The following is a 25,829-nucleotide window of genomic DNA, read 5'->3' on the forward strand; positions in this document are numbered from 1 at the left end:
AAAGATAAAGCAGTAATTTTCAAAGTATACTCCAACACGCAGCTATAGAACAGAGTTTATAATTTGGTATGGGTTACCATTCCACAGGTTCAGATTTTTCCTTCTAGCTGCTACAAAACATAGGAGGCCAAAAGAAATGCCAATATAGTGATTCAGCAGCCATACTCATTTGTTAAATCCTGTCTTCTCTGTTTTAACTTCTCTTCCTTTGATCCTTCTCCCACTCCATAAGGATCTTTGGGCTATGCCTTTCTAACTTTTTCATTTTGAAAAGGGGTATTGATAATATAGGACAAACAGATGGAATTACTTGATATTCTTAGAGATGCTGGCCCTTCTGGGTTTCAGAGCTTAACTAGCCTGTGGACCCTCTGGAGGTAATGGGTTTCAGGAAAGTAAACTTTGTGCATGAAACTTTTATAGAGTCTCAGTTAGAGCCCTAGGTTTTCTTTAGGACTAATAGGCAAGATGTTGCCAAAACCTTTTTTTTTTTTTTCACTTTTTATAGACATTGTTAAAAGCGAAAATACAGTAGGATTTGTTTAACAAAGCAGTTTGTTGAGATCTGGGGTTTTGTTATTTCCTTTTAGAAAAAGGAAAATTTACAAGATACAGAGGTCTCACATAAGACTTTATCACTGATGACTGTTCTTGTTACACCTTCACACTGGCCCCATCTTATGAACCAGTGTTGCAAAGACTATGGAGAGCATGAATGTGTCTGAAAACTCACCCTGCATTGTGGACACACAGAAACACATCACAGTGTGAAAGGGGGACTCGGTGACAGATGACGTTGGGCCAGCCTGTTCCAAAAGCAAGCCAAGACATTTTAAGTATCAACAAAGCCTTTCTTCGGGGAAAGGCATGTGTGTGTGCCCTGCTGCTAAGTGCATTTTTCCCATTTGGAACTGTGAAGTACCAAATGGGGCACACTCCCCCAAATGGCAGGACCCGCATCCCCCATCAGGGCACAACTACAGAAAATGGTAACATTCCTTTGGTTTTTTTTTTTTTTTTAATAGGCCAACTCAGATTCCTACGTTCTCATTTCTGTCTTCCTTTTCATGTTTCAGTTCCAAGGCTTAAAGCAGTGAAGGTACTTAGCATCTTTCATAAGTTTTCCAGGACCCAGTTCTGACCAATGATAATGCACTGTGGCCACAGCCTCCAGGCCTAAGGCTCCCGCTCAGAAGACACATCCCTCTCAGCCCCACTGCTGGCACTACGCTCCTCTTTGCGCGGAGCGTTTCGTTCTTTGCTTGATTCTGAAGGCCCCTTGGCTCTGGTCTTCTCTTTCCTCTGCTGCTGTTTTTCAAGTTTTGACAGCTGCTTCGGATCAGAGGTGGCAGTGCCAGTGGCTGGTGACTCAAGCTCTATGGTCACAGGCCCATCGTTCTGAATGTGGACTTGCATGTAGGCGCCAAACTTGCCATCTTTGACAAGCTCTGGCCTGTATGCCTTGCGTAGCTGCTCCAGGAAGTTGTTATAGAAGCCCTCGGCCTGGTCTGTGGGCATGGCCAGGTGGAAGTCAGGCTTATTTCCCTTAAGGACGCACTGGAGGGTGAACTGGCTGATGCACAGTACCTCATACTGCTTGTCCATAACACTCTTTGACCAGTGCTTCCCGTTCTCATCCTCAAACACACATAGATTTAAAATTTTTCGGACCATGTGCTCCAATTCTTTCTGCGTATCTTCCAGAGAAACACCCAGCAGCACACAGATGCCCCGTCCAATGGCACTTATCTGTTCTCCACCAACTGTGACGCTGGGCCGGGCGACGCGCTGCACCACGGCCTTCATGACGGTGGCTGGGCCCCAAAACCTTTTGACAAACCCATACCAATTAGCAATATCTAGCTGGAGCTTGCATAAGAGTAGCCTCCAGAATAGCCTCTCTACTCTATTTGAACTCTCTGTTGTCACTGATATCTTGTTTTATTACCTTTCTTTTCCTGCTTTTGGTTCAGATGACATATTTGATCCCATGGTGCCAGGTTCATCCTTGGGAATCATGTTCCACATTGTCCAGGAGACTTTCATCTCTGAATATCATGTCCCCCTAGCAGGGAAGATAATGATTTTCCTTATAGAATTGGACTTAGAGAGTGAGAGGTCACATCTGAGCAACTAAAGAGATTTCCTTGAAGTAACACTTAGGCATAATTACAGGTAGTCTTAGCTTCTCCACTTACAGAAATAAGTTTCATAAGGGCAAGCCTCAAAATCAAGGGCTCAGCCTATTTTCTTGGGAGTCCCTAATATTTTGAGAGACCACCAGGGGTTTCCTAGGTGGGAAAGTTTAACAGTTCCATATCTTTTTTCAGTCCCTCAAGGGACTCTACTAGCATATATTTTTTTCCTTCCAGTGCCTAAGGATCTCTACCAATACTTTTTAATTACCAACCCACTGTTGTCTGGGATATCTCCAGGTATTACATTAAGTTATATAAAATTACAAGGCTTCGTTCCTATGCTGGTCTCCATGTATTTGAGTTGTTTAAATGAGCTACCCAGACAGGTTGATTTAGATTGTGTGTTATAGAAAATATAGGTTTTAGACACAATATACCCTCTCCAAATATAGTATCATGTCATCTGCAAATAATGAAAGTTTTGCCTCTTCCTTTCATATTTGGATACCTTTAGTTTCTTTCTCCTTCCTGATTGCTCTAGCTAGGACTTCTAGTATAATGGTGAATAATAATGTGACAATGGCATCCTTGTTTGTTCCCTATCTTAGGGGGAATGCTTTCAGTCTCTCACCGTTAAGTATGATGCTGGTTATGGGTTTTTCATATATGCCTTTTATGAAATTGAGAAAGTTTCCTTTGATTTCTACCTTTTGAAGTGTTTTTATCAGAGAAAGTTGCTGAATTTTGTTGAGCGCTTTTTCAGCATCATTGATATGATCATGTGACTTTTTTTCCTTTTAATTGATTTTCTTATGTTGAACCACTCTTGCATTCCTGGTATAAACCCCACTTGATCATGATGTATAATTCTTTTAATGTGTCATTGGATTCGATTTGCTAGTCTTGTTGAGAATTTTTTGCATCTATGTTCATTAGACCCACTTTTGTTTTCTATTTATTTTATCTGTATAAAATTCTGGGAGAATAATTGTGATATTCTTACCAGATTTTGGACAATATAAAGCTATTTATTTACTTCTCAAATTCTTAAACATTAGAAAAAGTGTCCATTTGGAAAATGCTTCATTTAAAAATAGCTTCAAGAGGAATATCTTCTTTCCAAATTCTTGATTGCCTCTTCTTTATTTAGACCTCCTGATCCAACCTCCAGATATGGGGATTAAATATTACTAAGAAGCACAAGTCACAGCTGAGAAGGGGAAGCAGAGATAACTAGGATTCAGCAAAACTTCACCTAGTATAAGTCATACCAGGACATCTCATTTCCTTTTTATTGATAAAGCTTTTAGAAGAGTGATCAGGGGATTTTAACAGTGTATCTGATGAAAACACTGAGATCCTATGGACAAGGTGGTGAAAAATAGAGATTGAGTGTCCATGTGGATAGATGACTTCTTATTGGACCAAAATTTCTTGCTCTAAATGACTGTTGATCTAATGTGAAGTATTCAGCCAGGCTTGTAGGTTCCTGTTCTTGAAATAAGCTGAAGAAATTGACTTCATGTCTGTAAATAGTTATCATGAGCTTTTGCTATAAATGGACCTTTTTCAAATCCTGGATTCACTACTTAGCAGCTCTGTGGCCTTAGGCATGTTATTTAACCCCTCTGACTTCTGTTTTTGTGATCTTGAAAATTGGAATAATATCTCATTGGGTTATTTTAAAGATTACATGTTAAGTTCCTAATACAGGTAATCCAATGTTTCTCTTTACTTTTTTGTTGATAAATAGAAGTTGGAGGCATAGCTATTAGGCTACAAGATAAAGTCATAATTGGATTTAAAGGAACTTGAAATAGGAGACCAAATATAATAAGCAAAGTAGTGAAGTATAGAAATTATCTTATACTATAGAAAAATATAAGTGCAGAACTATTGAACAGGGAAGATGGCAGATGATAATATCATTAACCTAATAGGGAACTGAGGGAGAAGAATGAATCTGGAAGGTTGATGGTTGGAGTACAGAGAAGATGATGGCTTTAGACATATGCATTTGAGATGGCTGCACATAGAGGTGTCTTACAGGCATTGTTATATGGTAAATGTTGAATAACTGAAATGAGAGCAACTTTGGACTTTTAAGGAGAACTTTGGGCTTATATTTTTTTGTGTGTATGGGTACTCCTTCATTGTGAGCTCTTTGGGTTCTGGACAGAAGAAATATGGGTAGTTTTGCTTAACTTTGATTTTTTGGCTAACCCACTTATAAAGCCAACTCCCTACGTAATTGGCTGTAATCTAGGTGGTATATGTCACGCTGCCCTGGATCTTTTTCTCACATATATAAGCCAACTTTGTTTATCCCTCAATTTTGTTTTAGTTTTTAAAAAAAATATTGTACTTTACCAACCATAGTTCCTGATCTCTATTGATAAGTAGGCCTTGAAGCCAAGTGTCTACAGGTGGTAAAAGAGATGAAACGTTTAAAATTAAAAAATTTAAATTGTTCTTGCTGATTCATACTAGGGAGGATGATAAGATTCCTGTCCAGTGTACACCACCACAATTAAAACTTTTTTGCTTCAAAGGATACCATCAAGAAAGGGAAAACACAACCTCCAGACTGGGGGAAAATATTTGCAAGTCATATATCTGATAAGGAACTTAAGGAACTACTACAACTCAATAATAAAAAGATAACCCAATTAAAAAATGGACAAAGGATTTGAATAGACATTTCTATAAAGAAGATATACAAATGGCCAATAAGCACATGAAAAGATGCTCAACATCACTGGCCATCAGGGAATGCAAATCAAAACCACAATGAAATACTGCTTCACATCTACTAAGATGGCTAGAATGAAAAAGACAGATACTATCAAGTGTTTAGCAAGGATATAGAGAAATTGAAACCCTTATACCCTGCTGGTGGACATGTGAAATGCAAGCCCTTTGGAAAGTGCAGTCTGCCATTTCCTCAAAAGGTTAAATATATTATTACTGTTGACCCAGCATTTCCACCCCAATTACATCCTGAAGAAAAGTGAAAACCTCTGTCCACACAATAACTCGTACTTGAATGTTCCTAATAGCATTGTTCATAATAGCCAAAAAGTGGATGCAACGCAAATGTCCTCAATTGATGAATGTATAAATAAAATGATATATTAATACAATGAAAAATTATTTGGTGATAAAAGCAAAAAGAGGAGTGATGCTTGCTACAACTGAAACCATTATGCTAAGTGTAAGAAACCAGTTACAAAGGACCACTTATTATTTGATTTCGGTTTCTTTTTTTGGGGTGATGAAATGTTCTAAAATTGACTTAAGTGTTGGTTACACAACTCTGTGAATATCCTAAAAGCGATTGAATTACATACTATCAGTAGGTGAATTGTATGGTATGTGAATTATATCTTAAATAAAACGGTTGGAAAAAGGTAGATTCTTACCTAAAATAGCAGGTGGAAGCAGAAACCTTCAAATATCACTGGAAAATGAAGGGTTACTCTAGTGTGCTGCATGGGGAGGTGAGATAGCCCAGAGCTGGGATTGGGTTATTTGGATTGTTTTGTTTCTCATATAAAGTGGCTGTGTAATTTGGGTCAGTAACTTCTCTCTAGAATTTTCTGCCATCATCTGAAAAATAGGAGAGTCAGACAGGTATTGTCTTCTATAGCTTTGAAATTCTATAATTGCATCAATAAGATATTGTAAGATAAAATTGGATCAGTCTTGGGCATCCAGGTGAAAAAAACTAGGCTACTGTAAAATATTTTAGTCAATGATGAAGTTGTAGATCCAGAAGTACTCTTGGAAATCCTATCTGAGTAACCATAGGCCAAATCTGGTCTGAAAACAAATCTTCTGGTTTCAAGATGAAGGTTGCATCGTTATAGGTTGGAAGCATAGAGATAGACAACTTTGACTTTTAAGAAGGTCATGTGAAATGATTTAGCAACCTTTATAGAGTTTCTCTGTATATCTTAAGCACACAGGTATAACCCTTAATGGCTATTACTGCATTCATCAAAATGAAATTAAAGCAAGGTTTTTCTCCTTTTGCCTGGAGAGTTTGTTCTTGACTTTATGCTGTTGATATTATCATTCAATCAGTGAGCATTTGTTGACCTACTTTGCGCTCAACTTAGTCCTGGCAGAATACATGACAGTATCTGGCAGTCTGAAGCAGTATGGCTTTCATATCATATTTGAGAATTTTTATCAGCTGCATAAAGAAGTAAATGGCCTGGAACTAGAGTTAGAGAATGTAGATTGAGTCCTGCCTCTGACATTTACTAAAGCAGTTATTTTCTTTCCTCTTATCTACCTATTACTAGTATCCTTTCTGTAAAGTAGGAACTACGTCATTTCCATCCAGCCTGTTTCATTACTAGGCTTTTGTTATTTGATGTAGTGGATCTAAATGCACTTGCTAAAATGTAAAGCAATATACAAATCTGAGTTTGTTTTTGCTTTTTAATGGAAACCTCCTGTATTGTTTTATTTGACATCTGCAACAACTCATTTTTATTGGGAGGACTCAGGCTTAAGGAAAAGTAAATTGATTAAACCTCATAGTTGGAAGTGGTGGGGATGAGTGCGGAACCAACTCTTAAAGTATTTGTTCCATCATACCATTTTGTCTGTTAGTTGTTCTCAACTCTGACTATACGTCTGACTTACTCATGTTGCTTTTAAAAATTACAGATGCCTGGGTTCCACCCAGGCTTTTGGAGTCAGAATTTCCAGGGGGATGCTAAGAGGATTTGGGAGTTCTCTGTGGGTTGCACTAGTGGTTGAGATTTTAGCTGGCTGTGGGTAGAATGTCTGTGAATACTGACTAATGCTGACCTCCAGAGTGGGTTTAGTTTGTGCTTGGGGAATGCATACAGAATTGGAAGGAGAAGCTGTAATTGAAGGCCTGTAATGGTTGGCACTACAAAATTCCATGGGAAAGCCTGGTTCCTGTGGTTAGGATCTGGAGCCTTTGGTTTATTGTAAGAGGACCTGCAGTTTTTAGTTTGTAATCTCTTCGTGACTGCATTTTCACAACCAAGGTGGTATTCTCCTAGCTTTGGGAAGAGATTAGCGAAGTTAATTTTAAAACTGGACTATGTCAGTGTTTATCTCTCTCAATTTGAAGCGTTTATTGCTTTGACCTCAGATTAGCTTGGGTGAGTCAATGAGAGGTGCTACTTAAAAATAAAATTTTTAAAAAATTAAATAAGGCTAGTGATTGTGCTAAAACTTCGAAGGCTGTAACTGAAACTATACTGATTTTGCAATGTCAGCTTCATTTCCCATGCTGTCAGAAGTCCAAACTGGAGTAGGCCAAAAATAAATTTGAAGTTGGAAATTGGGTTGGGTTGCAAGCTTCTTTTCGCACTCTGCTGTTTCCTCAAGTCTAAGATCTCTAATATGAAACCAAGATGATTCTTTCCTCTTTCTCTCTCCTCAGCCATTTTCTCTGTCTTAAATGAGTAGGTTGCAAAAAGCTCTGTAGTTTTACAAAGTACATTTATTTCCTTTACCTTAGTTGATCCTCAAAATTGTAATAAAAATAATAAATAGTAATAGTGTGTGAAACAAATAGTAACAATGAAAAATAGTGACAACAATCATTCTACCACTATTTATTGAATGCCTATTAGATACCACACACTATATTAGGAGCTTTCATATATTTCACAAGCATATGAGTCCTCTGAGGTAGATAATTATTTCAATTTATAGATAGTAAATTGAAATTCCCATTGATTAAGTAATTGCCCCAAGGTCATCTAGTTAGAAAGTGGTAAAGCTGGGATTAGAGTTCTGTCTGTCTGAGTCTGTCTGATTCTATGGACCTATCCACTACACAAAACTGATGCTATCAGGCTCAGAAAGACAGTAACTTGCCAAGGCCACATGGTTGCAAAGTTGCAGAGCATGGAGTCTGAATTTGAACCTTTATCTCTAGACATCTGTACTATGTCCTTTCATTCTTTAGCCCTCAGATACTTCAGTGTTTGAAGTCTCCCAGCCTAGAGAAGTACAGACTAGTGCTCTTAGTAGAACTAATTTGCCTGGTTCTTTTATATTACTTTAAAACAAATTTACATTCATTGACATTCCTTATATCACTCACTGGTGTATTGTTTATTCTGTACAATGGGGAAGACACAGTGCATATAGAAGTAGTCGTGTTGGAGTTGGAGCACTTGAGTCTACTACCATTGCCTATTCTTGACTTTGTGACCTTTGGTAAGTCATTCTACCCATTCTTTAATCTCAGTTACCATACCTCTAGAGGATATGAGTATATAATAATATTTATCTCGGAGATTTGTTGAAAGGATTATAATAAAAGGCCAAAGATATGAAAAATGACATGTAAACTGAGCGGTACTTTTTAAGAACAGTAATTTTGGTGGCCATTACTGTATTATTATTGTTTGCAGTCATGATTTTCCATTGAATTCTGTGATTAACACCATTGGTTTAAACAGAGTTAATGGGAAGGACAGAGTAAATAATCTTGTGCTAAGACCAAGCAGATCCAAGGCCAGGTTTTCCAAGAAGTTCTTAAGAGTTCTTAGTAATATTAGAAGTAGGATTCTAAGCTCTAGCTATGGGTCTGAACCCCTGGAACCAATAAAATATTTGTAAATGAGGCCAAGAATGTAAGCTCAATCTCTTAAAACTACAAATCTCAGATACTCTATTTTCCCCACTCTAACCTCCCATTTCTCTTTCCTTTCCCTTTTTCCCATCTTCCTTCTCTTTCTCTGTGTTCTTCTAATTCTTTTACGTTGTTGATGTCAATTCTATGCCAAGATTTTCTAAACAAGTAATACTTTAAAATATTCTACTTGGGGTTTGAAGCCTGTTGAAGTGTTCATATTTACTTGCTGTGTGACCTTGGAATAACTCCCTGATCTTCTCTGGGCTCCAATTTCCTCTTCATTCATAAAATGAATAGGTTGGATTAAGTGTCTGGAACATCACATATAGCTCATGAACAATAATTTTTGTTGGTTCTTACACTGACTTTTTTTTTTTTTAACATTTGTTCCTCCTATTATTCATCTTTATTCCATATGTTTTACTCATCTGTTGATAAGATAGATAAAAGGAGCATCAAACACAAGGTTTTCACAATCACATGTCACATTGTGAAAGCTATATCATTATACAATCATCATCAAGAAACATGGCTACTGGAACACAGCTCCGCATTTTCAGGCAGTTCCCTCCAGCCTCTCCACTACATCTTGACTAACAAGGTGATATCTGTTTAATGCATAAGAATAACCTCCAGGATAACCTCTCAACTGTGTTTGGAATCTCTCAGCCATTGATACTTATTTTATCTCATTGCACTCTTCCCCTTTTTGGTTGAGAAGGTTTTCTCAATCCCTTGATGCTGAGTCTCAGCCCATTCCAGGATTTCTGTCCCATGTTGCCAGGAAGGTCCACACCCCTGGGAGTCATGTCCCATGTGGATAGGGAGAGGGTGGTGAGTTTGCTTGTTTTGTGGCTGGAGAGAGAGGCCACATCTGAGCAACAAAAGAGGTTCTCTTGGGGGTGACTCTTAGGCCTAATTTTCAATAGGCTTGACCTATCCTTTGTGGGATTAAGTTTCATATGAACAAACCCCCAAGATTGGGGGCTCAGCCTATAGTTTTGATTGTCTGCACTACTTGTGAGAATATGAAGAATTCAACTTGGGGAAGTTGAATTTTCCCCATTCCCCGAAGGGGAATTTGCAAATACTTTTTTATTCACTATTCAAATCACTCTGGGATTTATCGGGGTATCACTCTGGACAAACCCACAAAATCTCATGTCCTACTCAAGGTTGGTTCCATGTACTTATGGTGTTCAATTAAGCTGTCTACATAAGTTATATTAGGAGATGCACTAGTCAAAATATAAATTTTGTACTGAAGAAACATTTTTTGCTTTAGTCTCACACATAAGTTGAAATTTTAAAATATTAATTACCATCTATTTTCAGCACCCTGCAGTAATGACATTCCTTTGTTCTTCCTCATGCAAAGACATTTTTAAAATTTGTCTTACAAACTGACTTTTTAAATGTTTTTATAGAAAAATGCACAATTCAGAAGTTTACAGATCAATGAATTATCACAGGGTCTTCTCTGTGACTACTACCCTGGCCAGGAAGAACGACATTACCAGGCCTCCAGAAGCTCCCTACATTTTTCCCTTCCCAGCACTAATATCTTTCTCCTTCCCAGAGGTGAACATCATAAATGAGTTTTACCTGGTTTTGAACTTGATGTAAGTAGAATCATAGAGTGCATAGTCTTTTATGAGTCCTCTTTTAATTAGCATTGTTCATAAGATTCATCCATGTTACAGGGAAAAATTCCTGTAAGAGAGTATCATATAGCAACGAAAATTAACTAAAGTTATATATAAAAACATAGATGAGGTATGTGTTCACATTTCTGTTGGGTATATAAATATAGTGAAATTGCTGGATCATAGATGCTTTTTATTGTAGCCATTCTGGTGTGTTCAGTGTGGTATCTGATGACTAATGAGGTTGAACAACTTTGTATGTATTAATTGGCCACTTGCATATTCACTTTTATGAAGTGCCTGTTCAAATTTGAACAGGCACTTCATAAAAGTGAATTAAATTAAAAAAAAATTTCATATTGATTTGTAGGTCTTCTTTTTTAGATGTTAGTCTTTTGTCAGTTTTACGTTGTAAATATCTTCTCCCATTCTCTTAATGGTATCTTTGCTAGATGTGTCTTTGATAATTTTAATAGGGTCAAAATTTTAAAATTATTTCCTTTCCAAAGCTTTCTGTCCTTTTTTTTTTTTTTGCCATCTCTAAGATCATAACTAATTTTTTCTTATTTGAATTTTCTATGTATATGATTATATTGCCTGTAAATTATAATTTTTAATTTGTATTTTTTATTATAGAAGTTTAGGTTTACAGAAAAATATGCATAAAATACAGAGTTCTCTTATACTATCCTATTATTAACATCTTGAATTAGTGTTAGTTCATGAACAAACATTTTTGTAATTGTACTATTAATTGTAGTCCATGATTTACTGTAGGGTTTACTATTTGTGTTGTACAGTCCTATGGAGTTTTTAGAAAAAATATTCTGGTAACATATATATAACCTAAAATTTCCCCTTTTGACCACATTTAAATATATGTTTCAGTGCTGTTAATTATGTTCACACTATTGTATTACCATCACCACCATCCATTACTAAAACTTTTCTATCATCCCAAATAGAAACTCTGTACAATTTAAGCCTTAACTTCTGGTTCACAACCCCATTCTGGCCCCTGGGAACCTGTATTCTAGTTTTTGACTCTGTGAAGTGGCTTATTCTAATTATTTCATAAAAGTGAGATCATACAATATTTGCCCTTTTGTATCTGGGTTTATTTCACTCAGCATGATGACTTGGAGGTTCATCCATGTTGTCACATGAATCAAAACTTCATTCCTTTTTATGATTGAATAATATTCATTGTGTTTATATATACTACATTTTGTTTGGTGGATGCTTCGGTTGTTTCCATCTTTTGGCAATTGTGAATAATGTTGCTATGAACATATGTGGTTTACAGATATTTCCTCCATTTGCTTTGGTTGCTTTTTTACTTTCATAAGAAAGTGCTTTGATGCACAAAAGCTTTTAATTTTGATGAGGTCCCATTTATCTATTTGTTCTTTTATTGCTTGTACTTTGGGTATAAAATCTGAGAGACTATTGCCTAATACAAGGTCCTGAAGATGCTTCCTGTTTTCTTCTAGAGTTTTCAGTTCTTAATCTATTTTGAGTTGATTTTTGTATATGGTGTGAGATAGGAATTCACCTTCATTCTTCTGCAAACAGAGACATCTGGTTTTCCCAGAATCATTTGTTGAAGAGACTGTTGTTTGCCTACTGAGAGGAGTTAGCACCCTTGTCAAAAATCAGTTGGCCATAAAAGTTAGGGTTGACTTTTGAGCCCTTAATTTGATTACATTGGTCTGTATGTATGTCCTTGTGCCAGTACCATACTTCTTTGATTTGTGTAGCTTTGTAATTTTAACATTGGGAAATATGAGTCCTCCAATTTGGTTCTTTTTCCAGAAGGCTTTGGTTATTTGGGCCCTCTACCCTTCCATATAAATTGATGATTGACTTTTTCATTTCTGGAGAGAAGACTCTTGGAATTTTGATAGGGATTGCATTGAATCTGTAAATTGCTATGGGTACAGTTGACATCTTAACAATATTTAGTCTTTTAATTTGTGAACATGGAATGTCCTTCCATTTATTTAGGTCTTCCTTGATTTCATTTAGCAATATTCCACAGTTTTCTGTGTACAAATCATTTACATCCTTGGTTAGATTTATTCCTAGATGTTTGATTCTTTTAATTGCTATTGTGAACACAATTTTTTGCTTGATTTATTCTTCTCATTGTTCATTACTAGTGTCTAGCAACACTACTGATGTTTCCATGTTGATCTTGTATCCTACCACTTTGCTGAATTCATTTATTAGCCCTAAGAAATTATGGTTTTATCAGGATTTTCTGTATGTAGGATCATGTCATTCTTTAAATAGTGACAATTTTACTTCTTCCATTCCAATCTGGATGCCTTTTATTTGTTTTTCTTGCCTAGTTGCTGTGGCAAGAACTTCCATCAGAATGTTGAATAACAGTGGTAGAAGTGTCTTGTTCCTGATCTTATAGGAAAAGCTTTCAGCCTTTCATCACTGAACAGGATGCTAGTTATGGGTTTTTCATCTATGCCCTTTATCATGTTGAAGAAACTCGCGACTGTTCCTTGTTTTCTAAGTTCCTTGTTTTTATCACGAGGTGGTATTGGATTTTGTCAAATGCCTTTTCTTCATGAATTGAGATGATCATATAGTTTTTTTCCTTACATATATTGGATAAATCTCACTTGATCATAGTGTATAATTATTTTAAAGTGTTGTTGAATTTGATTTGCTATTTTGTTGAGAATTTCTGAATCTTTGCTCGTAAGAGATACTGGTGTATAATTTTCTTTTTGTAGTATCTTTATCTGCTTTTGGCATGAGGGTGATGTTGGCCTCTTAGAATGAATTAGGGACATTCCCTCCTTTTCTGAGAATTTTGGTAACATTTCTTCATGAAGTCATTTGGTCTTGGCTCTTTCTTTCTTGGGAGGTCTTCGATTACTGATTCAATCTCTTTACTTGTTTGTTTGTTGAAATCTTCTATTGTTTGAGTCGATATAGGTAGTTTGTGTGTTTCTAGGAATTTGTCTCTTTCATCTGGATTATCTAATTTGTTGGTGTATAGTTGTTCATAGTATCCTGTTACAGTCCTTTTGTTTCTGTGGAGTTGTTAGTAATGTACCCTTATCATTTCTGATTTTTAGTTATTTGTGTCCTCTTTTTCTATATTAGTCTAGCTAAAGCTTTGTTGATTTTATTGATCTTTTCAAAAAAACAAACTTCTGGTTTTATTGATTCTCTTTATTTTTAAAATTTTCTATCCCATTCATTTAACTTAAATCTATTATTTCTTTCCCTCTGCTCACTTTGGGTTTAGTTTGCTCTTCTGTTTCTTGATACCCCAGTTTTGAGGTTAAGTCTCTGATTTGAAATATTTCTTCTTTTTAAAGGTAAGCATTTAGAGTTATAAACTGCCCTCTCAGCACTGCCTTTGCTGCATTCGTAAGTGTTGGTATACTATATTTTCATTTGCATCAGGCTATTTCCTAATTTCCCTTATGATGGCTTCTTTGACCTATTGGTTGTTTAATTTCCAGATATTTGTTAATTTTCCATTTCTCCCTCTATTAATCTTTTCTAGCTTTATTCCTATTGTGGTCACAGAAGATACATTTTTGAAGTTATTGAAACTTGTTTTGCAACTTAATGTATGGCCTATTGGAGAATGATATATATGTACTAGAGAAGAATGTATAGTCAGCTGCTGTTCTTTATATGTCTTTTAGGTCCCATTGGCTTAGAGTATCATTCAATTCTTTCTTTATTGATCTTCTGTCTAGATATTCTATTCGTTATAGAAAGTGGTGTGTTAAAATCTATTGTTAATGTAGAACCATCTGTTTCTCCCTTAAAATCTGTTAATATTTGCTTCGTATATTTAGGGGTGCTGCTGTTAGGTTCATATGTATTTGTAATTATTATGTCTTGTTGAATTGACCCCTTTATCAGTTTATAATAACCTTCTTTTTCCCTCTGTGTTAGTTTGCAAGCTGTCAGAATGCAGTATACCAGAATTGGAATGGTTTTTTAAAAGGGGAATTGAATAAGTTACAAGTTTACAGTTCTAAGGAAGTGAAAGTATTCAGATTAAGGCACCAACAAGAGGTTACCTTCACTCAAGAAAGTCCAATGGGTCAGGAATACCTCTGTCAGCTGAGTAATCATGTGGTTGGCTTCTGCTGATACCTGGTTCCTGGGTCTGTTGCCTTCAGCCTCTGTTCCTATAGGGATTCTTCACTTTACTTCTTCAGGGCTAACTTTCACTTGGTTTCTCCTGAATCTCTCTGGGTTCTGACATAACATCTCATGGCAACATCTGTTGGGCTCCAAGCATCTTTGAGCATGCGTGCCTCTGTTCTCCATGTGTCTGCATCTGTGTCCGCTCAGCTGTGAAGTGTGTGTTGGCTCTGAGGCTTTTGTCATTTCTGACTCTCTCCAAAATGTTTACTCTTTTAAAGGGTTCTAGGAAACTAATCAAGGTCTACCTGGAATGGCTGGAGTTATATCTCCATCTAATCAAAAGTTCACACCCACAATTGGATGTGTCACATCTCCATAGAGATAATCTAATTGAAGGTTTCCAACCTACCGTATTGAATCAGGATTAAAGAAAAGGCTGCTCTCACAAAATTGGATCAGGATTAAAACATGGCTTTTCTGGGGCGCATAATACTTTCAAACGCACACACCTTGTGATAGTTTTTACTTACAGTCTGTTATATTTTGATATTAGTATAGCTACTCCATCTGTCTTTTGGTTACTACTTGTACTGTATATTTTTCCATCCTTTCACTTTCAGCCTATGTATATCTTTGAATTTCAGGTTAGTCTATAATAAATAATTTCTGGCCAATCTCTGACTTTTGCCTGGAAAGTTTAGCTCATTAACAGTTAAAGTAATTACTGATAATGCAGAATTTTCTTTTACCATTTACTATTTAATATTTGCAAATAAAACCATTTTTGACCTTCATTTCTCCCTTTAATGCCTACTTCATATTTCTTTGATTTTTTTATATTGTACCATAGTGAGTCCCTTCTCATTTCCTTCTGGATATATTGTTCATATATTTTTTTTTGTGGTTACCATGGGGTTAAAATTTAACATCCTAAATATGTATGTATATGTAGACGATGTTAAATCTTGTTTTCATGCCAACTTAACATCAGTAGCATATGTTACACTGTTTCTTTACCCCTCCGCCCCCTACTTTTTTCATGTTTTAACTTTTTTTAAACTATTTTAACTATACCTAAATTAACTATTACTTTTTTTATTTGCTTTTTATATATGTTATATTATACAATAAAGAAAAAAAAAGCAATAGTTTTCAGAGCACTCTTCAACAAGTAGTTACAGGACAGATCCCAGAGTTTATCATGGGCTACCATATGATCCTTTCAGATTTTTCCTTCTAGCTGCTCCAGAATATAGGGGGCTATTCTAGTTTGCTAGCTGTCAGAATGCAATATACCGGAAATGGAATGGCTTTTAAAAGGGGGAATTTAATAAGTTGCTAGATTACAGTTCAAAGGCTGAGAAAATGTCCCAATTAAAACAAGTCTATAAAAATGTCCAATTTAAGGCATCCAGGGAAAGATACCTTGGTTTAAGAAGCCTGAAGAAGTTCAATGTTTTTCTCTCAGCTGGAAGGGCACATGGCGAACATGGCGGCGTCTGCTGGCTTTCTCGTGGCTCTACAAAAGGGACTCTCTCCAAAATGTTTCCTCTTTTAAAGGATTCCAGTAAGCAACTCCACCTTCAATGACTGGAGACACACCTCCATGGAAATCATCTAATCAAAAGTTACCACCCACAATTGGGTGGGTCAGTCTCCATGGGAACAATCAAAATGCTCCCATCCAGCAATATAGAAGAGGATTAAAGGACATAGCTTTTCTGGGGTCCACCACAGATTCACACCAGCACAGGGGCTAAAAGGCATAAATATTTTTTTATCATCACAATTGACATTTTTTTCTTTTTAGTGAAAAATAACGTATATACAAATGAGCAGTAAATTTCAGAGCACAGCAGCACAATTAGTTGTAGAACATATTTCAGAGTTTAACATGGGTTACAGTTCCACAATTTTAGGTTTTTACTTCTAGCTGCTCTAATACCAGAGACCAAAAGAGATACCAGTTTAATGATGTAACAATCATATTCATTTGTTAAATCCTATCTTGTCTGTATAACTCCACCATCACTTTTGATCTTTCCATCCCTCTCTTTAGGGGTGTTTGGGTTATGCCTATTCTAAATTCTTCGTGTGGAAGGGTCTGTCAATAACATGGGGTAGGGAGATGGAACTAGCTGATGTTCTAGAGAGGCTGGGCCCTCTAGGTTTCAGGGCATGTCTGGTCCAGGAACCCATCTGAAGTTATGATAGGTAGCAATGTCTAACTGAAACTTGCATAAGAGCAACCTCCAGATAGCTTCTTCACTCTATTTGAACTCTCTCTGTCACTGATACTTTATTAGTTAACACTTCTTTTCCCCCTTTTGGTCAGAATGGAATTGTTGGTCCAATGGTGCCAGGGCCAGACTCATCCCTAAGAGTCAACTCCCATGTCACCAGGGAGACTTTTACCTCTGGGTGTCATGTCCCATGTAGGTGGGAGGGCAGTGATTTCACTTGCAGAGTTGAGCTTAGAGAGAGTGAAGCCACATCTGAGCAACAAAAGAGGTCCTCCAGAAGTAACTCTTAGGCATACCTGTAGGTAGATGTATTAGTTAGTGTTCTCTAGAGAAACAGAATCAACAGGAAATATCCGTAAATATAAAATTTATAAAAGTGTCTCACATAACCATGGGAATGTAGAGTTCAAAATCTGTAGGGCAGGCTGTGAAGCTGACAACTCCGATGGAGTGTCTGTATGAAGTCCACAACAGAGGTTTGCTGGCCGAAGCAGAAAAGAAGAAACTGTCTCTTTGAATTCTCCTTAAAAGCCTTCTATTGATTAGATTAAATGTCACTCATTGCAGAGGACAGTCCCCTTGGCTGACTACAAATGGAATCAACTGTGGATGCAGCTGATGTGATCATGATTTAATTCTATGAAATGTCTTCATAGCAACAGACAGGCCAGCACTTGCCCAACCAGACAAACAGGTACCACCACCTGGCCAAGTTGACACATGAACCTGACCATGACAGTAGACTAAACTTCTCCGCTAACTATATAAGCTTCAGGAGTAAGCTTCAAGATCAAGGGCATGGCCTATTGATTTGAGTGTCCCTAAAATTTGATACAGTTTCAGGGGGTTCCCTGATGGTAAAGTTTCCATAATTTTTTTCCCATCCCTCAAGGGACTTTGCCAATACTTTTTGATTATCTGCTTAACATACTCTAGGATGTATCCAGGCATTACATTAAGCTATACAGGATTAAAGGACCTCTTTCTTATTCTGGGCTCTCTATGTTTCAATTGTTCAAATGAGTTATACAGATAAGTTGACTTAGATTATGTGCTATAGAAAATTTTGGTTCCAGACCGAATAAACCTTTCTTCCTTTGTTCTCAAAGAGTATGTGTGGTTCTAAAATATAGACAATGTCTTCTTTACCCCTGTGTTCTGGAAATTACTTTAATCCTGACCTGATTGGCTTCATTCTTATCTCTAAATATCAGGTTTTATGTATATATGTATGTATATAAGACAGTCTCTTGAAATCCAGAAATAATAATTACCACCCGGACTAAATGTGTCTACTATAAGAGCTTGCAATCTAAGCCCATGTTTTTTCATAAGCATTTTCCAAAGGAGACCATACCTTAATTGTTCTTTTGTTTCTGGCTAATTGGGCCTCACCAAACGTCCCAGTGTTCATTCACATCGTTGCACGCCTCATGACTTCGTTCCTTTTTGTAGCAGCACAACATTCATTCATAGTATACACTAACATTTGCCAATCTACCTCTCAGTCAGTGCATCTTTTAGCCACCTGCATTCATCAGGCAACATGTATAGTGCCCAAAGTCCGCAGTCTATCACTACTCTCGATTTTAGATAATTTAATTGTTCCCAAGAGAAAGAAAACCAATAAACACACCCTCACCAAGTAGGAAATCTAAACCTCCGCTTAACTCTTGACCCTCCCCCCATTATTTACCTCTGCTGTTGCTGCGGTAGTGCAGATATTTTCTTTTTAAACATAGCCCATAGCATGCAGTAATAGTTTTCCCCTCTACGAAGATTTTGTACACAAATCATACCTTTGAAGTAGTGCTTCAAGAACTAATTTATATTTCTAGTGTTAATCAGTGTGACACATAGGTCTGTACCACCCCTATAAATCTTGTTCATCCTCATAAGGTTATATTATTTAAAGACTCACTGGAGAACCACCTTCACTTCTATCTATTCCCTTACATTGGAGTTCAACCTCACTGCTAACCATTCACCCATCTTTAGCTTCTCTGTATCTCTAAGTCCCCTATATTCTGTATTATAAGCCTCTGATTTTATCTCTACCATGGTCATGAAAGTGGAATCATACAGTAACTGTCCTTTTGTGTCTGGCTAATTTCACTCAGCATTATGACCTCAAGACTCATCCATCTTGTCACGTGCTTCAGGTCGTCATTTCGTTTTACTGCTGCATAATATTCCATCATATGTATGTAACACGTTTTGTTAATCCACTTGTCTGTTGATGAGCATTTGGTTTGTTTCCATGTTTTGATGATTGTGAATAATGTTGCTGTGAACATTAGTGTGCAAATCTCTGTGTGTCATTGCTTTCAGCTCTTCTGGGTATATACCCAGAAGTGCTGTTGCTGGGTTATAGGGCAACTCAGTATTAAGGAACCACCAAACAGTCTTCCATAGTGGCTGCACCATTATGCATCCCACCAGCAGTGCCTAAGTGCCCCAGTTTCTCCACATCCTCTCCAACATTTATAGTTTCCTGTTTGTTTAATAGCAGCCATTCTTACAGGTGTGAGGTGGTATCTCATTGTAGTCTTGATCTACATTTCCCTTATAGCCAATGAAAATGAACATCTTTTCATGTGCTTTTTAGCCATCTGTATTGGCTCTTCAGAAAAATGCCTATTCATATCTTTAGCCCATTTTATAATTGGGTTGTTTGTTCTTTTGTTGTTGAATTGTATGATTTCTTTGTTATACAGGGTATCAAACCTTTGTCTGATATGTAATTTCCAAATATTTTCTCCCATTGAGTTGGCTGCCTCTTCCTTTTTTGACCTTTTTGACAAAGACTTTTGAGGTACAGAAGCATTTGATTTTGAGGAGTTCCCATTTATCTGTTTTTTCTTTTGTTGCTTGTGCTTTTGGTGTAAAGTTTAGAAAGATACCTCCTATTACTAGGTCTTGAAGATGTTTCCTTATATTTTCTTCTAGAAGCTTTATGGTGCTAGTTCGCACATTTAGGTATTTGAGCCACTTTGAGTAATTTTTGTATAGGATGTAAGTGCCCCCTACCTTTTTTTAATTTGCTGCAAATTATATGTTTTTACATTGTATATCTAAAACCTTAGATTTACCATTATTTTTTATGTATTTGGATTTTAGCACCTGTAAGAAGTGGAAGAATATTCTTTTATTTGTACTATTAACCACCTTCATCGTCCACAACAGGTTCACTATCTTATGTAATCTCATGTTTCATCTTCTAGCTTTCCTTCTAGTGACATACACTAGAAAGCTGTTCCCTTTCAGCCACAATCTCAGGCACAATTTGGTGCTGTTAAGTATGCTTACCATAATTTGCTGGCATCATCTCTAACAATTTCCAAACATCTACAATCAACCTTTATAAAAATTCTGAACAAATTATGTATTAGCTTCCCATTCTCTACCCTCATTTTATCTTCTGGTGACCTATATTCTAGATGTTAACTCCATGAGTTTGTTCATTATATTTAGTTCATATTAGTGAGATATAATATTTGTCCTTTTCTGTCTGGTTTATTTCACTCAACATAATGTCCTCAAAGATCATCCATGTTGTCACATGTATCAGGATTTCATTTCTTCTTGCAGCTTCTATTGTATGTGTATACCACATTTTGTTTATCCATTCATTAGCTAATGGAAACTTAGGTTTATTCCATCTTCTGGCAATTCTGCATAATGCCATTATATGCATCAGTATGCCAATGTCTGCTTGCATTATTCTTTCAGTTCTTCTGAGTATATTACTGGTAGCAAGATGGCTGGATCAAATGGCAGTTCTATTCTTAGCTTCCTGAGGAACTACCAAATGATCTGCCACAGTGGCTATGCACCATTTTACGTTCCTATGAGCAGTGAATTAATCTTCCTATTTTTTCACATCCTCTCCAACCCTTGTGGTTTCCTGTTTGTTTAGTAGTGACCATTCTAGTAGGTGTGAAATGATATCTCATTGTGGTTTGGATTTACATTTCTTTAATAGCTATTGATGTCGAACACCTTTTCATATGCTTTTTAGCTATTGATGTATCCTCTTTGGAAAAGTCTTTTGCCCATTTTTTAATTGTGGTGTTTGTTTTTTTATCGTTGAGTTGTAGGATTTCTTTATATTTAAAGAAGTATATACTAAATATATATAAAACCCTTATAAGATATGTAGTTTCCAAATATTTTCTCCCTTTGAGTAAGCTGCCTTTTCACCTATTTGACAAGGTCTTTTGAAGCACAAAAGTCTTCAACTTTGAGGAGGTCCTATTTATGTGCTTTTTTCTTTCATTGCTTGTGTTTTGGTTGTAAGCTCTAAAACACCTGCCTACCACAAAGATCTTGAAAATGCTTCCCTATATTTATGTCTTTGATCCATTTTGAGTTAATTTTTGTATAAGGTATGAGATATAGGGGTCCTCTTTCATTTTTCTGGGTGTGCATAACCATTCCTCCCAGGACCATTTGTTCAAGAGATTTGTTCTGCCCCAGTTGAGTGAACGTTCAGTTCTTCTGGGTATATACCTAGTAATCGATTTGCCAGATAATATGGAAATTCTAAGCTAACTTGGGACACTGTCAAACTGTCTTCCACAGAGTCCGCACCATTTTATATTGCCCCCAGCAGTGAGTGAGTGTTCCTGTTTCTCCACATCGTCTCTCCTACACTTGCATTTTCTGTTTGTTTAGTAGTGACCGTCCTAGTAGGTGTGAGATGATTTCTCATTGTGGTTTTGATTTACATTTCCCTAAATGCTAGTAATTTTGAGATTCTTTTCATGCACTTTTTAGCCATTTGTATTTCTTCTTCAGAGAGATGTCTATTCAAGTCTTCTTCCCATTTTATAATTGAGTTTGTCTTTTTATTGTTGATAATTTCTATGTATATTCTTGATATTAAACACTAATTGGATATGTGGTTTCCAAATATTTTCTTCCATTGAGTAGGTTGCCTTCACTTTCTTGACAAAATTCTTTCATGTACAAAGGTTTTTAATCTTGAGGAGGTCCCAGTTATGTATTTTTTCTTTTGTTGCCTTTTGAACGTACAATCCATGAAACCATTCCCTATTACAAGATCTTGAAGATCCTTCCCTACATTTTCATCTAGAAGTTTTATAGTTCTAGTTCATATATTTATGTCTTTGATCCATTTTGAGTTGATTTTGGTATAAGGTATGAGTTGGAGATCCTCTTTCATTCTTTTGCAAATGGATATCCAATTCTCCCGGCACTGTTTATTGGAGAGACCATTCTTTCCCAATCATGTGCACTTGGCAGCCTTGTCAAAAATCCATTGTCCATAAATATGCAGGTCTATTTCTGTACTCTCAGTTTGATTCCATTGGCCAATATATCTGTCCTTAGGCCAGTACCATGCGGTCATAACCACTGTAACTTTATAATATGCTTTAAAGTCAGTATTTTGGTTAGCTAAACCTGCTAGAATGCAATATACAAAAAATGGGCTGGCTTTTACAATGGAGATTAATTAATTTACAGTGGTACAGTGTACAGTTCTTAAGCCATGAATGCTTGGTTCAAGGCATTAGGAGGATGGTACCTTGGCTCTGAAGTCAGACTGCTGGTATCTGGAATATCTCTCTCACAGGAGAAGGTGCATGACTGTCTGCTGGTCCTTTGCTCCTGGGGATCCTTACTTTCAGCTTTTGATGATTCCAGTGTTTTCTTCTCTGAGCTTGTATGGGTCCTCTCTTAGCTTCTCTGGGGCTTTTTCTCTGGACTCTGTTTTTGCTTTTCTGTATCCTTTATCTTATCATAAAAGGGCTCCAGTAAAAGGATTAAGACCCACCTTAAGGATGGGTCACATCTCATTTGAAATAACCTAACCAAAAGGTACCACCCACAATAGGTCTGTACCCACAGGAATGGATTAAAAAAACTTGGCCTTTTCTGGGTTATAGAGTAGCTCCAAACTACCACAGTCAGCCTCTGAATTCATTCTTTTCGAGATATTTTTGGCTGTTTGGGGCTCCTTGCCCTTCCAAATAAATTTGATAATTGGCTGTTCCATTTCTTCAAAATAGGTTGTTAGAATTTTGATTGGTGTAGCATTGAATTGACATCTTAAAGCTATTTAGTCTTCCAATCCATGAACACAGAATGCTCTTCCATTTATTATTCTTTGATTTCTTTTAGCCAAGTTTAATAGTTTTCTGAATGAGGGTCCTTTACATCCTTGGAGAAATGTATTCCTAGATATTCTTTTAGATGTTATTATAAATGTTAAGTTTTTCTTGATTTCTTCCTCAGATTCCTTATTACTAGTGTATAGACCACTACTGATTTTTGGGTGTTGAGTTTTTACCCTGCCATTTTGCTGACCTCATTTATTAGCTCTGTAGCTTTGTTGTAGATATTTAGGGACTTTCTAAGTGTGGGATCATGCTATCTGCAAATAGTGAATATTTTACTTCTTTCTTTCCAATTTGAATGCCCCTTATTTGTTTTTCTTGCCTAACTGCATTGACGAGAACTTCCAGTACAATGTTGAATAACAGTGGTAAAAGTGAGTATCCTTGTCTTGTTCCAGATCTTAGAAGGAAAACTTTCATTTTGTCACCATTGAGTACGATGTTAGCTGTGGGCTTCTCATATATGCCCTTTATCATGTTGAGGAAGTTTCCTTCTTGTTTCAGTTTGTTAAATATGATAGAATGCAATATACCAGAAATGAGTTGGCTTTTACAATGGGGATACAAATTTAGTTTACAAATTTACAATTTTAAATCTGTGAAAATGTCCAAATTAAGGTACCATCATGATGATAACTGTTCTGAGGAAAGGCTGCTGACATCTGGGACACCTCTGTCACATAGGAAGGCACATGATTGGTATCTGCTAGTCCCTCTTTCTCAAGTTTTGTTGCCTTCAGCTTCTGGCTTCATTGGCTTCCTTTCTCAACTTCTATGTTTGTGTCAATGCCTTTCAGCTTCTCTGGGACTTCTCTGAGCTCTCTGGGCTTTTACTGTGTATCTTTTATCCTTTTATAAAGGCTGCCAGTAAGGAGATTAAAACCCACCCAAATGTGGTGGGTAATATCTCAGTTGAAATAACGTAATCAAAATGTTCTACCCTCAATAGGCCTGAACTCACAGGAATAACTTTAAAAAAGTGACCTTTTCTGGGTATATAGCAGCTTCAAACTAACACATGTTTATTTCTAACTTTCAAAGTGTTTTTATCAAGAAAGGATGCTGGGTTTGGTCACATACATTTTTTGTGTCAATCAACATGATCATGCGGTTTTCACCTTTGATTTGATAATATGCTGTATTACATTAATTGATTTTCTTGTGTGACATACCTGGAATAAAACCCACTTGGTCATGGTGTATAATTCTTTTAATGTGTTGTTGGATTTGATTTATAAATATTTTGCTGAGGATTTTTGCATCTATATTCGTTAGAGAAATTGTTCTGTAAATTTCTTGTATCTTTATCTGTCTTTGGTATTAGGGTGATGTTTGCTTCACAGAATTAGTGTTCGCTCCTCTTCAATTTTTTTCTAAGAGTTTGAGCAGAATTGGTATTAGTTCTTCTTAGAATGATTGGTAGAATTCACCTGTGAAGCCGTCTGGTCTTGTGATTTTCTTTCTTGGAAGGTTTTTGATGACTGATTCAATCTCTTGTGATTAGTTTGTTGAAGTCTTCGATTTCTTCTAAGTTATCTAATTTGTTGGCATATAGTTGTTCATAGTATCCTCTTAAGATCTTTTTTATTTCTATGGGGCCAGTGGTAATGACCCTTCTCTCATTTCTGATTTTATTAATTTTCATTTTCAATCAGGCTAAGAGTTTGTTAGTCTCATCTTTTTTTTTTTTTTTCGCATGGGCAGGCACTGAGAATCAAACCCAGGTCTCTGGCATAGCAGGCGAGAAGCTTGCCTGCTGTGCCACTGTGGCCTACCCTGTCAGTTTCATCTTTTTAAAGAACCAGCTTTTGGTTTATTGATTCTGTGTTTTTATTTTATTCTCAATTTCATTTATTTCTGCTTTAATCTTTCTTTCTTTCTTTCTGCCCAGTTTGGGATTAGTTTGCTATTCTTTCTCTAGTTCCTCCAGGTATTCACTTAAGTCTTTTATTTTAGCTCTATTTTTCTTTTTAATGTAGGAATTTAGGGCAGTAAATATCCCTCTCAGCATTGCCTTCACTGCATCATGTAAGTTTTTTTTTTAATGCTTTTTTGTTGTGATATCTTCACATACCTTACAGTCATCCAAACTGTGTAATTAATGGTTCACAGTATTGTTATGTAGTTAGTTGTACATTTATCACCACAATCTATTTTTTGAACGTTTTTATTATTCCAAAAAATATATTGAAGAATAAAAGTAAAAATGAAAAAGAACAACCAAAACATCCCATACTGCTTATCATCCTGTCATTTATTTAATTTTTATCCCTATTTTTTTACTCAGTTGTCCATACACTGGTTAAAGGGAGTGTCAGCCACAAGATTTTACAATCACATGTCACACTGTATATATACAATCATCTTCAAGAGTCAAGGCTACTGGGATACAGTTAAACAGTTTCAGGTATTTCCTTCTATCTGTTCTAATACTCAAACTAAAAAGGAAATCTTTATCTTATCATATATAAGAATAATGTCAAGAATAATCTCGACTCTAATTGAACTCTCTCAACCACTGAAGCTTTATTTTGTTTCATTTCTCTTCCCCCTTTTGGTCAAGAAGTCTTTCTCAATCCCATAATGCCAGGGCCAGGCTATCCCTGAGAGTCATGTGTCATATTGCCAGGGAGATTTACACTCCTGGGAATTATGTCCCATGTGGCAGGGTGTGGGGGGACAGGCCACATCTGAGCAACAAAAGAGGTTCTTTGCAGGCTGACTCAGGCATAATTATAATTAAGCTTAGTTTCTCCTATGTAGGAATGTTTCATAAGGGCAAGCCCCAAAAAAGATTGAGCGCTCAGCCTATAAAATTGGTAGTCCCTAATGCTTGCGAGAATATTTGGAATTCCCCAGGTGGTAAGTTTAATATTTCCACATTT

The 25,829-nt window shown here is 36.4% G+C and overlaps 1 protein-coding gene and 1 pseudogene across 11 annotated transcripts in view; one reads left to right on the forward strand and one right to left on the reverse strand.

Annotated features, from left to right (window-relative positions):
- Positions 1 to 25,829, forward strand: part of PAK1 (p21 (RAC1) activated kinase 1) — a 287,689-nt gene that overhangs the window by 181,723 nt on the left and 80,137 nt on the right. The window lies entirely within an intron of this gene.
- Positions 499 to 1,814, reverse strand: LOC143644462 (D-aminoacyl-tRNA deacylase 1 pseudogene; annotated as a pseudogene).

Source organism: Tamandua tetradactyla, chromosome 8 (assembly GCF_023851605.1).
Source record: "Tamandua tetradactyla isolate mTamTet1 chromosome 8, mTamTet1.pri, whole genome shotgun sequence".
Taxonomy (NCBI): Eukaryota; Metazoa; Chordata; class Mammalia; order Pilosa; family Myrmecophagidae; genus Tamandua; species Tamandua tetradactyla.